The sequence below is a fragment of the Juglans microcarpa x Juglans regia genome, chromosome 7S (genome assembly GCF_004785595.1).
Source record: "Juglans microcarpa x Juglans regia isolate MS1-56 chromosome 7S, Jm3101_v1.0, whole genome shotgun sequence".
Lineage (NCBI taxonomy): Eukaryota > Viridiplantae > Streptophyta > Magnoliopsida > Fagales > Juglandaceae > Juglans > Juglans microcarpa x Juglans regia.
Genome location: NC_054607.1, coordinates 13,696,225 through 13,707,071, shown reverse-complemented (window position 1 = coordinate 13,707,071; position 10,847 = coordinate 13,696,225). Strand labels below are relative to the sequence as shown.

The 10,847-nt window shown below is 38.4% G+C and overlaps 1 non-coding gene across 1 annotated transcript; it reads left to right on the top strand.

Annotated features, from left to right (window-relative positions):
- Nucleotides 1-7,733: 7,733 nt before the first annotated feature.
- On the top strand, nucleotides 7,734-7,841 carry LOC121241736. The gene has a single exon (XR_005935766.1). It is a non-coding gene; the product is annotated as a small nucleolar RNA R71 (small nucleolar RNA).
- The last annotated feature ends 3,006 nt before the right edge of the window (nucleotides 7,842-10,847 follow it).

Genomic DNA, 10,847 nt, shown 5'->3' with positions numbered 1-10,847 from the left:
CCAGTGGTGATTTCAGCCCAACTCTCTCATGACCAAGAAGGGAAATTGATGGAAGTCTTAAAGCAACACAAAGGTGCCATTGGGTGGAAAATCGCAGATATAAAAGGTATAAATCCTCTTGTGTGCACTCATAGGATTTATTTAGAAGAAAATGCTAAAGTCTCTAGGGAGATGCAAAGGAGATTAAATCCTACCATGAAAGAGGTGGTAAAAATAGAGATTTTGAAATTACTTGACGTGGGAATCATATACCCTATTGCGGACAGTAAGTGGGTAAGTCCCATTCATGTAATACCAAAAAAATCTGGGCTTACCATTGTGAAAAATGAGAAAGATGAACTGATTCCTACTAGGATTTCTACTGGTTGGCGAATGTGTATAGATTATAGGAAGTTGAATGCCGCCACTAGGAAAGATCATTTCCCTTTGCCATTTCTTGATCAAGTGCTAGAAAAAGTTGCGGGTCATGATTTCTATTGCTTTCTTGATGGATATTCTGGTTTTTACCAAATAGAAATAGCCCCCGAAGATCAAGAGAAAACAACTTTTACTTGCCCGTTTGGCACTTTTGCGTTTAGAAGAATGCCTTTTGGACTATGTAACGCACCAGCTACTTTCCAAAGATGTATGCTTAGTATTTTCAGCGACATGATTGAAAACTGTTTGGAAATATTCATGGATGATTTTTCAGTGTTTGGCAGTTCTTTTGATACATGTTTGACTAACTTACAAGCTGTTTTAGCCAGGTGTGAAGAGAAGCATTTGCTTCTCAATTGGGAAAAGTGTCATTTCATGATTCAACAAGGCATAGTTCTTGGTCACATAGTCTCATCAAGAGGTATTGAGGTTGATAAAGCTAAGATTGAACTTATTTCCAAGCTTCCTATACCCAAAACAGTGAAAGAAATCAGATAATTTCTTGGGCATGCTGGGTTTTATAGGCGATTCATTCAAAATTTTAGTTCTATCTCTAAGCCCTTGTGTGAGTTACTTGTGCATAATGTTGCTTTTGAATGGACCTCTTCTTGTCAAGATGCTTTTGATAAGCTGAAGATTTTGCTCACCACAGCCTCTATCATGCAGCCCCCTGTTTGGTCTATTCCTTTTGAGATAATGTGTGATGCTAGTGATGTAGCCATAGGAGCTGTCCTTGGACAGCGTAGAAATAAGTTCCCACATGTCATTTCTTATGCAAGTAGAACTTTAAATGGAGCCCAAAGAAATTATTCTACCACTGAAAAGGAATTGCTTGCTGTAGTTTTTGCATTAGACAAGTTTCGAACTTATATTCTTGGTTCTCCTGTGGTTGTTTTCACTGACCATGCAGCATTAAAGTACTTATTGTCGAAGAAGGATGCTAAACCACGGTTAATCAGATGGATTCTTCTTCTACAAGAATTTGACCTTATCATCAAAGACAATAAGGGTGCAGAAAACATAGTTGCCGACCACTTGTCTCGGCTTACATTTGCTGAAAAGGATCACACTATCCCTATCCTTGACTCTTTTCCTGATGAACAATTAATGTCAGTTGAAAATTTACCTTGGTTTGCTGACATTGTTAATTTTTTGGTGACAAGACAAACTCCACCCCATTGGAGTTCTCAAGACATACGAAAATTCAAGCATGAGGTGAAGTCATTCTTTTATGATGATCCTTACTTGTTTAAATATTGTTCTGACCAGATCATAAGGAAATGTGTGCCTGATCATGAGATACAAGCTGTTCTTTCTTTTTGTCATAATGAGGCTTGTGGGGGGCACTTTTCTGCAAATAAAACCGTTGCAAAAATTTTACAAAGTGGGTTTTATTGGCCGCGTATGTTTAAGGATGCGTATGATTTTTGCAAAACTTGTGAGCCATGTCAAAAACTAGGCACGATCACTAAGACAAACATGATGCCTTTACAACCCATTTTGGTCATTGAGATTTTTGATTGTTGGGGGATTGATTTTATGGGGCCATTTCCATCTTCTTTTGGTTATTTGTATATCCTCGTGGCTGTTGATTATGTTTCTAAATGGGTTGAAGCCATTCCATGTAAAAAAAATGACCATAAGATTGTGCTTAAGTTTTTGAAAGAAAACATTTTTGCTAGATTTGGCATGCGTAGAGCTATTATTAGTGATAATGGAACTCATTTTTGCAACAAACCATTTGCTGCCCTCATGAAAAAATATGGTATACACCATAAAATTTCCACTCCATATCACCCACAAACGAATGGGCAAGTTGAATTAGCTAATAGGGAACTTAAGCACATCTTAGAAAAAACAGTCAACCCTAACAGGAAAGATTGGTCTTTAAGGCTTACTGATGCACTTTGGGCTTATAGGACAGCCTTTAAAACCTCTCTTAACATGTCTTCTTATCGCTTGGTATATGGAAAGGCATGTCATCTTCCCGTTGAGCTTGAACATAAGGCATATTGGGCTATTAAACAATTTAATTTTTCTATTGACCATGCTGGTTTTGTGAGAAAATTTCAGATTTCAAAATTGGATGAGCTTAGGCGAGATGCATATGACAATTCCAAATTGTCAAAGGAACGCATGAAGGTATTACATGACAAGCACATCCAAAGAAAGAATTTTGAGCCCAATGAGCAAGTCTTACTTTACAATTCCCGCCTCCATCTATTTCCAGGCAAATTAAGATCGAGGTGGAGTGGGCCTTATGTAGTTAAGGCTGTGTTTCCATATGGAGCTCTTGAGATTACTAATCCTCAAAATGGAAACACTTTCAAAGTTAATGGCCAACGACTTAAAAATTTTTTTGGCAAAACTTTCACATGAGGATACTTCCATTCCTTTGGAAGATCCCACTTATTCTCATGGTCCTTAGCTCATTTTTGTTTTGATTTTTTTTCTTTTCTTTTCTTTTCCTTTTTATTTTTCTGTTTTTATTTGTTTCAGTTCTATGTTTTTTTTTTTTTTTTTTCTTTTTCTTTAGTATATCTTTTCAGGTTCAACACTGTTTATTCTTTTATGGTTTCATTTTTACATTCACAATCCTTTCAGCCATCTCAGGTATTTTCCTTCGACCCTATTTTCTTTCATCCCTCGTTTTATTCATGATTTGCATTGAGGACACTGCCAATTTTTAGTTGGGGGGTAAGAGAGCCTTCTACCATTAGTCTCTCAGGATTAATAATTGTGGGGTCTGAATTTTTGTTGCCACCAAGCTATTATTTTCACACTTCTCTACTTAAGATCAGATAGTTGCAGTTTTGGGCTACACTAATTCCCATTGGTTGGTTTTAAGTTTGACACTTGACCTTATGATATGTCTTAGCAACTCAAACTTGGGAAAGTTACTTCAAAGCTATTGATTGATGACCTTAATTGACACAAGCAGATACTTTTTGTGGTTTGTTTGATGACAATCAGTAGTTTCTTCTAAGCAACTAGCAAGAACTACAATGAACCATATCTTAATAGCTTAGAAAAAAAAAAAAAAAAAAGGGTTGTAAAAGCACATGAGAAAAGGGGTAGGCTAGAGATCATGCACAAAAAAAAAAAAAAAAAAAAAAAAAAAAAAAAAAAAAAGTTGTGCAAGTACGTTGGAAAAGGCTGCCTATCACCGGGATCTATAAAAAAAAAAAAAAAAAAAAAAGGGTCTTTCAAAGTGTGATAGCGTGAAAGCCGCTAATGTAATGGTTTTGAATTGGAGTGAAGACCTTTTGGTTTTTCTTGAAAAAGTTGTTAGGGTGAAACTATTGTGAGAAATCTTGAAACTAACAAATAGAAATCTGTCACACACTTGGTGCACTCAAAGATCTTCAGCTTAAGTACATTTCCCTTGTTTGAGCTCTTGAGAATTTTATAAGCTTTTGTGTTGAGCTAAAACTAGACTTGACTATATTCTAATGCCCATGATTTCAATATGATTGATCTTTTGTAGAGATTTTTGAATTTAGTACCTCATTCTTGGATCCTACAATATTTTTATCGCAATATTTGCTAGAGACTAGCAAAAAGCTAGTTGGGGGGTGTGATAAAGTGTTAAAAATTACATGATTAAGTTGCTAAAATGAATGATTTGTTTAATTAAAAAATGAATTAAGCACTTAATTATATAGTGAAATTTAATGCTTGACTCAATGTTAAATTCTGTTTAATGTCCCAAATTTTATTCTGATATTTTACAAATGTTGCAGGGCATTATGGGAAAGATATTAAAAATATATGGGTATTATTGGAAGTGCCCAATTAGCATGGCAGTAACAGAAATGCACTCAGCTAGGGATTGGAATCAAAATGAGGAAAAGAAATGAAAGACGGAGGGGTTCACTCGCACGGACGAGCACACTGCAGAGAAACGGTGCAGAGCACCCACGCGTGGAATCGAAGTGCAGAGGGCCTCACCGCGAACGTAGGAGCTGGAGACGAGCCCACGCTGAACTGCTCATGCACTCACAGCAGAGACCAAAACGCGGGGCTGCCGACATGAAACGCGAGTCTGTGCTGGGCAGAAATGGACAGCAGCACGCACGCACGAAGTGGAATGCGGGAAGAGACCAAAACGCACAGCAGCAGGGGCGCACTGCAGAGACGAAACGCGCAGCTGAGAGGGCTGAGGGAGGAAACAGAGAGTATAAGAAGAAAAGAATTTCTCATGCGCCGCTCTCTCCATTTTTTTAGTTTTTGTTTTTTCGTTTCCGTTTGTTTTTTTTCTTCAGCATTCTTACTCTGAGATTTTTCTTTCGGTTTTATTTTTCTGCTGCTGGTTCTTCTTCTTCGGCTTTTGGGTTTTCAGCACATTTGGAGATTACAGTATTTTTATTTTGCAATTTTTGTTTAGTGCAGTAATTAGTGATGTTGGATTTTAATCTTCTTGAACATTTTGTTAATCTAGAGATGATAGGCTAGATTTTTAGCTTGGGATTCAATGAGTAACTCATGACTATTTGGGGTTGGATTCTCTTCAATATTTAGTGCTTTTGATGATTAACTTGATGGATTATATTTCAATGTGCATCTAGAAAAGATTAGAGTTCTTTGTTCTTGGTTTAGATCAATTGTAGACGTAAAGGCACAATTGATACTTAAACAAGTAACATGACTTTGATGTTTTTCTTTCACTTTTCTATAATTGTCATATAATTTGTCAAGTAGTTTTGTTAGAATAAAAATGGTGGTTCATTGCTATATCATCCGACTATGATTTTATAGGAATGAAAAAATGGTTGAGAGAAAATGAAAAGAGAAGTAAATTCATCACCAAATTAGTGGGCGAAAATTGCATCCCAAGTGTTTGTTTAATCGCTTCTTACAAGTTTAAGTCAACTCCCGCACATTTTCTTTAAATCTCTTGATTCTTAGCAATTTTAGAAAAATAGATTCACTGTTATTTTCAGCTTTACTTATGCTTGAGCTTCCCGACAATTTCTCTCATAATTCATTCCACGCTCCTTTAGTAAATAGCCCCATTTAGATGTGAATATAGTTAGCGGTTAAGTTCTAAAATTTATTCTTCTTTTCTTTTTATTATTTTTTTGTTCATTGCTAACTCATTTAGTTTAATCTTTTCTTATCATTTCAAACTTTCGTGTCACTCCAAATGGTAATATGTTGTCTTGCGAAAATGAAATGTTTGCTAAACTCATTGTCCCTGTGAATTCGATCTTGGGATTTACCCTTGTATTACTTTGACAGCTTCTACGCTTGGAAGTCAAAATTAAAAGCTGATCATTACCTGATTCTTGACCTTCCGCGCTTCCTCGGGGGTGCTGGGCGGTTGTCCTTCTTGCAGGAATCTTTAGATGTCTGCTACCCATTCGGGGGGGGGGGGGGGGCTTGGGTTGTAAAAGATACTTCTTCCCAATGGATGGAGCTTTGACAGTCCTGGTCATGGTGTGCTTAGGAAGTTGGAGTTCCTCCTGCCCAGACGTAGCCTTGGCCAGACGGTCTGCTTCTTGATTTTCCATTCTTGCAACCTGCTGGAGATTAAAGAAGCGAAAACGATCCCACTCATTACATACCAACTAGAGGTATTTCTTCAACCTTTCCCCCTTTGTAGCGAACTGCCCTAGGACTTGACTGACCACGACTTGGGAATCCGCTCTAACTTCTATCTCTTCGGCCCCCTTTTTAGTTCCAAGGTCATGTTCCCAAAACTTAGTTTAAGCACACCACTTCTACAATTTATTAGAGCATTAGAAGTGGCCAGAACAACAAAGTCTACTGGGTAATGCAGGTGCTTGAAACAGAGAGTTTGTTGATATTTTCATGTTAAGAACAACAAAGTCTACTGGGTAGTAAAACTTATCAACTTGCACTAAAACATCCTCCAGTACCCCTCTAGTATTTTAATTGACCTGTCAGCTAGCTGTAGGGTAATGGAGGTAGATTTCAACTCCCTTAGGCTAAGTCTTTCATAAACACAGTAGAGTAACAGATTTACACTAGACCCCAAATCAAGTAATGCATGCCTAATTTTTGAATTTCCAATCACGCAAGCAATAGTGGGTGAACCTGGGTCCTTATACTTGGGAGGGGTGTTGCTTTATATGATTGCACTTACTTGTTCAGTGAGAAAGACTTTCTTTTTCACATCCAATTTTCTCTTAATGGGGCACGAGTCTTTAAGAAATTTTGCATTAAGTGTAAATTTGTTAAATAGCATCTAACAATGGTATATTTATTCTCACTTGCTTAAAAACTTCAAAAATTTCAGCATGATTCTTATCCTTTTGTGCACAAGAGTTAGCCTTGTAGGAAAAGGTGCAGGTGGTTGCCAGTTGTTCACCTTAGGTTCAACATCCATAGGGTTAGAGTCAGAGTCCTTACCAATGATGGCTGGGTCAGGAGTGGGATTTACCAGAATTCTTCCACTTCTCAAAGTTGTCACAGCTTTTACTGGTTTAGTATTGGATGTCTCCACTGCCTCTGACACTTGATGAACCTGCCCCTAAGGGTTAGGTTGTGGTTGAGCAAGGAACTTTCCCTTCTCTTGGGTCCTCAAGGTTGTGGTCAAACTTGTTAAAGATCCTCTAATATCATTGATAGCCTGAGAAGTCTGATTATTGATGGTAGTCTGCCCTTGAATGAATTGTTGGAGGTTTGCTGCTATTTGATGGACAGTGTCCTCAAGGTTCCTCCTCTGCCCACATAAGCTACTTTAGCAGGATATTGAGATGATCCTAATGTTGCTACATGTGGGTTTAGTGCAAACTAAGATGGGCCAGGTGCCTGACAGGGGTGTTGATCTGATTTCTCATTCCTCCAGCTTAGATTTGGGTGGTTCCTCCAAGAGGGATTGTACGTGTTGGAAAAAGGACCTGGAAAAGATTTAGAAATAAATTTAACAGGGTTGGATTGATCTAGAAGAACTTCCTTAAAAGCTGGAAGGGCAGTCAGTCATTAGTGACATGCCCTATTTCTTCACAAATATTGCATTTTTCTGGGATTTTCTGAATAATTTGAACTTCATTTACTTTGTTTGTATCTATGGTTTCCAATTTCTTAGAAAGTAAAGACACTCTAGCATGCAAATCATCCACCTCTCTCAAGTCATATTTCCCCCCTCCAGTTATTTTTAAAGGTTCAGTTCTATCATACACATCTGAAACATCCCATGACTGGGCATTTTCAGACAGGTAATCAAAGTACTCGAAGGCCTCTTCTGGTTGTTTATTAAAGAACTCTCCATTGCACATTGTCTCTACGAATTGTCTCATCTTAGGTTGTAAACCCTTATAGAAAAAAAACTTATTATCCTCCTGTTTTCATACCCATGATGAGGACAAGCGTTGAGTAAATCCTTGAACCTCTCCCAGCCCTGATAAAAGGTTTCCGTGTCTTTTTGGGCAAAATTCATGATCTGCCTCTTCAGTGCATTGTTTCTGTGCATAGGAAAGAATTTTTTTAAAATCTCAGTCTGCAACCCTTGCCATGTTCCTATGGATCTAGGCCTCAAAGAATTTAGCCAGGTCTTGGCTTTGTCTTTTAATGAAAAGCGAAATAGCTTGAGTCTGATTACTTCTTCAGTACAAGTTCGATCCATAAAAGTTGAACAAACTTCCTCAAATTCTTTGATGTCCAAATATGGGTTCTCAGACTTTATACCATGGAAATGAGGTATAACGGGTATCATGCCAGGTTTAGAACTGAAATTATTCACATTAAGAGGTTGTATAAATGTATGAGGGTGAGATAGTCCAAGTAGGTTGCAAATAATCTTTGAGAGTCCTGTTATGATTCCCCACTCTCCTCTCATCTTGTTCTTTTTCAGCCATGATACTAAGACTCTCAGAGGATGACTCAAATGAAAGTGACTCACAATCAGAGTGTGTCACAGGTTTTGTTCTAACTAATCTAGAGGAATAGTCTCTACTCCAAGCAGTCATACACAACCCAACCAAAACCCTTAAACAACTCCAAGATTGGTGTAGGATTGTGGCAGCAATATACTGCTCACAATTGAAGTTTGGTATGCAACAATCACTCAAAATTAACACAAAACAATCAAAACACAGAACCCAAGTGCAAGAGGTGGTGTTGATGTGTAGTGAAGGTCCCAAGGTCGATTTCACAAGGATTAAGACAACTTATACTTCATAACTAAAAAGAAAAGAAATGGAGGTTGTATCTGTCTAAGAACACCCTCTTGGCCACTGTGTTGACCAAGGGGCAGATCTTTAATAGAGTTGCTCTCTTCCCAGTTGCGCAAAGATTCAATAGGTGTGAAGTAAGATTGGCCTACTCTTCTATCAAATCAAATCACTAAAGAAACTAAAAAAAAAAAAAACTTGTGTCGAACAGACTCAAGCAGATTAAATGAACAAACAAGTAATTTAATTATTTGGAAAAATAAACCTAAGTCTCAGGCAACCTTCGCATAGTGAATAATTTAAAGAATTTCATTATCCCACTGTCTTCTTCAAATGCTATTCTAGTCAAGGGTAAAACATTCGGATGATGGATATAACGTACGCACAACAAGGGAAATAATAAAAGATATTCTCAATAAATCCATATCATCCCAGTTTCGGTTAACACATTCAGAGAAATGGGGCTTTCACCTTTCAAGCATCCAACGTGCTCTCAATCAACGAAAGATAAAAAAAAAATGGGTGAAAAGAACCCCAAATCTTGACTTGATTTGGGAATGATAAACAAACATAAGGAAAAAAAAACAAATCACCACAATTTGGGAATCGAAACCCTTAAGGAAATAAATGATGCTTGACGGTTTCCCTTGACTTAGGGTTCAGAAATTACTCCCCCTTCATCTTAGGATTCACAAGTTCAACCAAAATAAGAATGAACAACATTCCTAAAGAAAACTCAAGAAAGAAAATAAACCCTAAACTTTTTCCTCTTTTTCTCCCGTACCAAAAACCACGACCCCCCTTCTGATTCCCATTCCTTATCCTCACACTTCCCATCCTTTGTCACGCCCTCAACTGAAAACTCTCCAATTCTGTCCGGTTCCTTCTAGAGTGTAGAATCTGTAAGCTCAACGCAGAGAGTTAGGATTCGAGTAATAGAGCAGCTGAAAATATCCTAAGTGTAGTGCAAAGGTGTAATGGGTATCTTGAGTGTAAAATGACCAATCAGAGCACCACTTATTTTTTCCACTTTGCCCTTACTTAGTAAAACACCAATCGAGGGCAATTTGGAAAAGTTACAAGGTTGGAGTTTTTCGCTCACGGGCATCCAGTAGTACCACAATGTCCTTATGGTATGTATGCCCCAACCGTTTTTTGGTCGTGGGCTTCCTAGGATACTACCATGACCTTCGGGTATGTATGCCCCAACCCAGGGCCAATTGGAACACCTCTTATTTTAACCACTTTGCCCTTTCTTAGTAGAAAACCAATTGAGGGAAAAGTGGCAAAGTTATGAGGTTGGAGTTTTTGGCTCGCAGAATTCCTATGGTACTACCAGAACCTTGTGGTATGTAAGCCCCAACCCGGGGCGAATTGGAGCAACTCTTATTTTAACACCTTGACCTTGCTTAGTAGAAAACCAAGTGAAGGCAAAGTGGCAAAGTGGCAAAGTTAGGAGGTTGGATTTTTTGCCTCGCGGGCTTCTTATGGTATTAGCACGACCTTGTGCCATGTGTGCCGCAACCTGGGGCGAGTCGGAGCACCTTGTATTTTTAACACTTTGACCATGCTTAGTCGAAAACCAATTGAGGGCAAAGTGACAAAGTTATGAGGTTGGTGTTTTTCACTCACGGGCTTCTTATAGTACTACTATGTCCTTATCATATGTATGTCCCAACCCAAAGCCAATCGGAAGACCTCTTATTTTTACCACTTTGCCCTTGCTTAGAAGAAAACCAATTGAGAGCAAAGTGGCAAAGTTCAAAGGTTGGGGTTTGTTGTTCGTCAACTTCCTATAGTACAACCATGTCCATATGGTATGTATGCCCCAACCCCGAGCCAATCGGAGCACCTCTTATTTTTACTACTTTGCTCTTAATTAGTAGAAAGCCAATTGAGGGAGAAGAGGCAAAGTTATGAGGTTGGAGTTTTTAGCTCGCCAACTTGCTATTGTGCTACCATGTCCTTATGGTATGTATGCTCCAACTTGGGGTGAATCGGAGCAACATTTATTTTTTCTACTTTGCCCTTGTTTACTAGAAAACCAATTGAGGCCAAAGTGGCAAAGTTATGAGATTAGAGTTTTTTGCTTGCGGGTTTCCTTTGGTACTACCATGAGCTTGTGGTATGTATGCCCCAAACCGTGGCGAGTCAGAGCACCTGTTATTTTTACCAATTTGCTCTTGCGTAGTAGAAAACCCATTGAGGGCAAAGTGGCAAAGTTATGGGGTTGGCGTTTTTTGCTCGCGAGCTTCCTATGGTACTACCATGACCTTAAGATATGTATGCGCC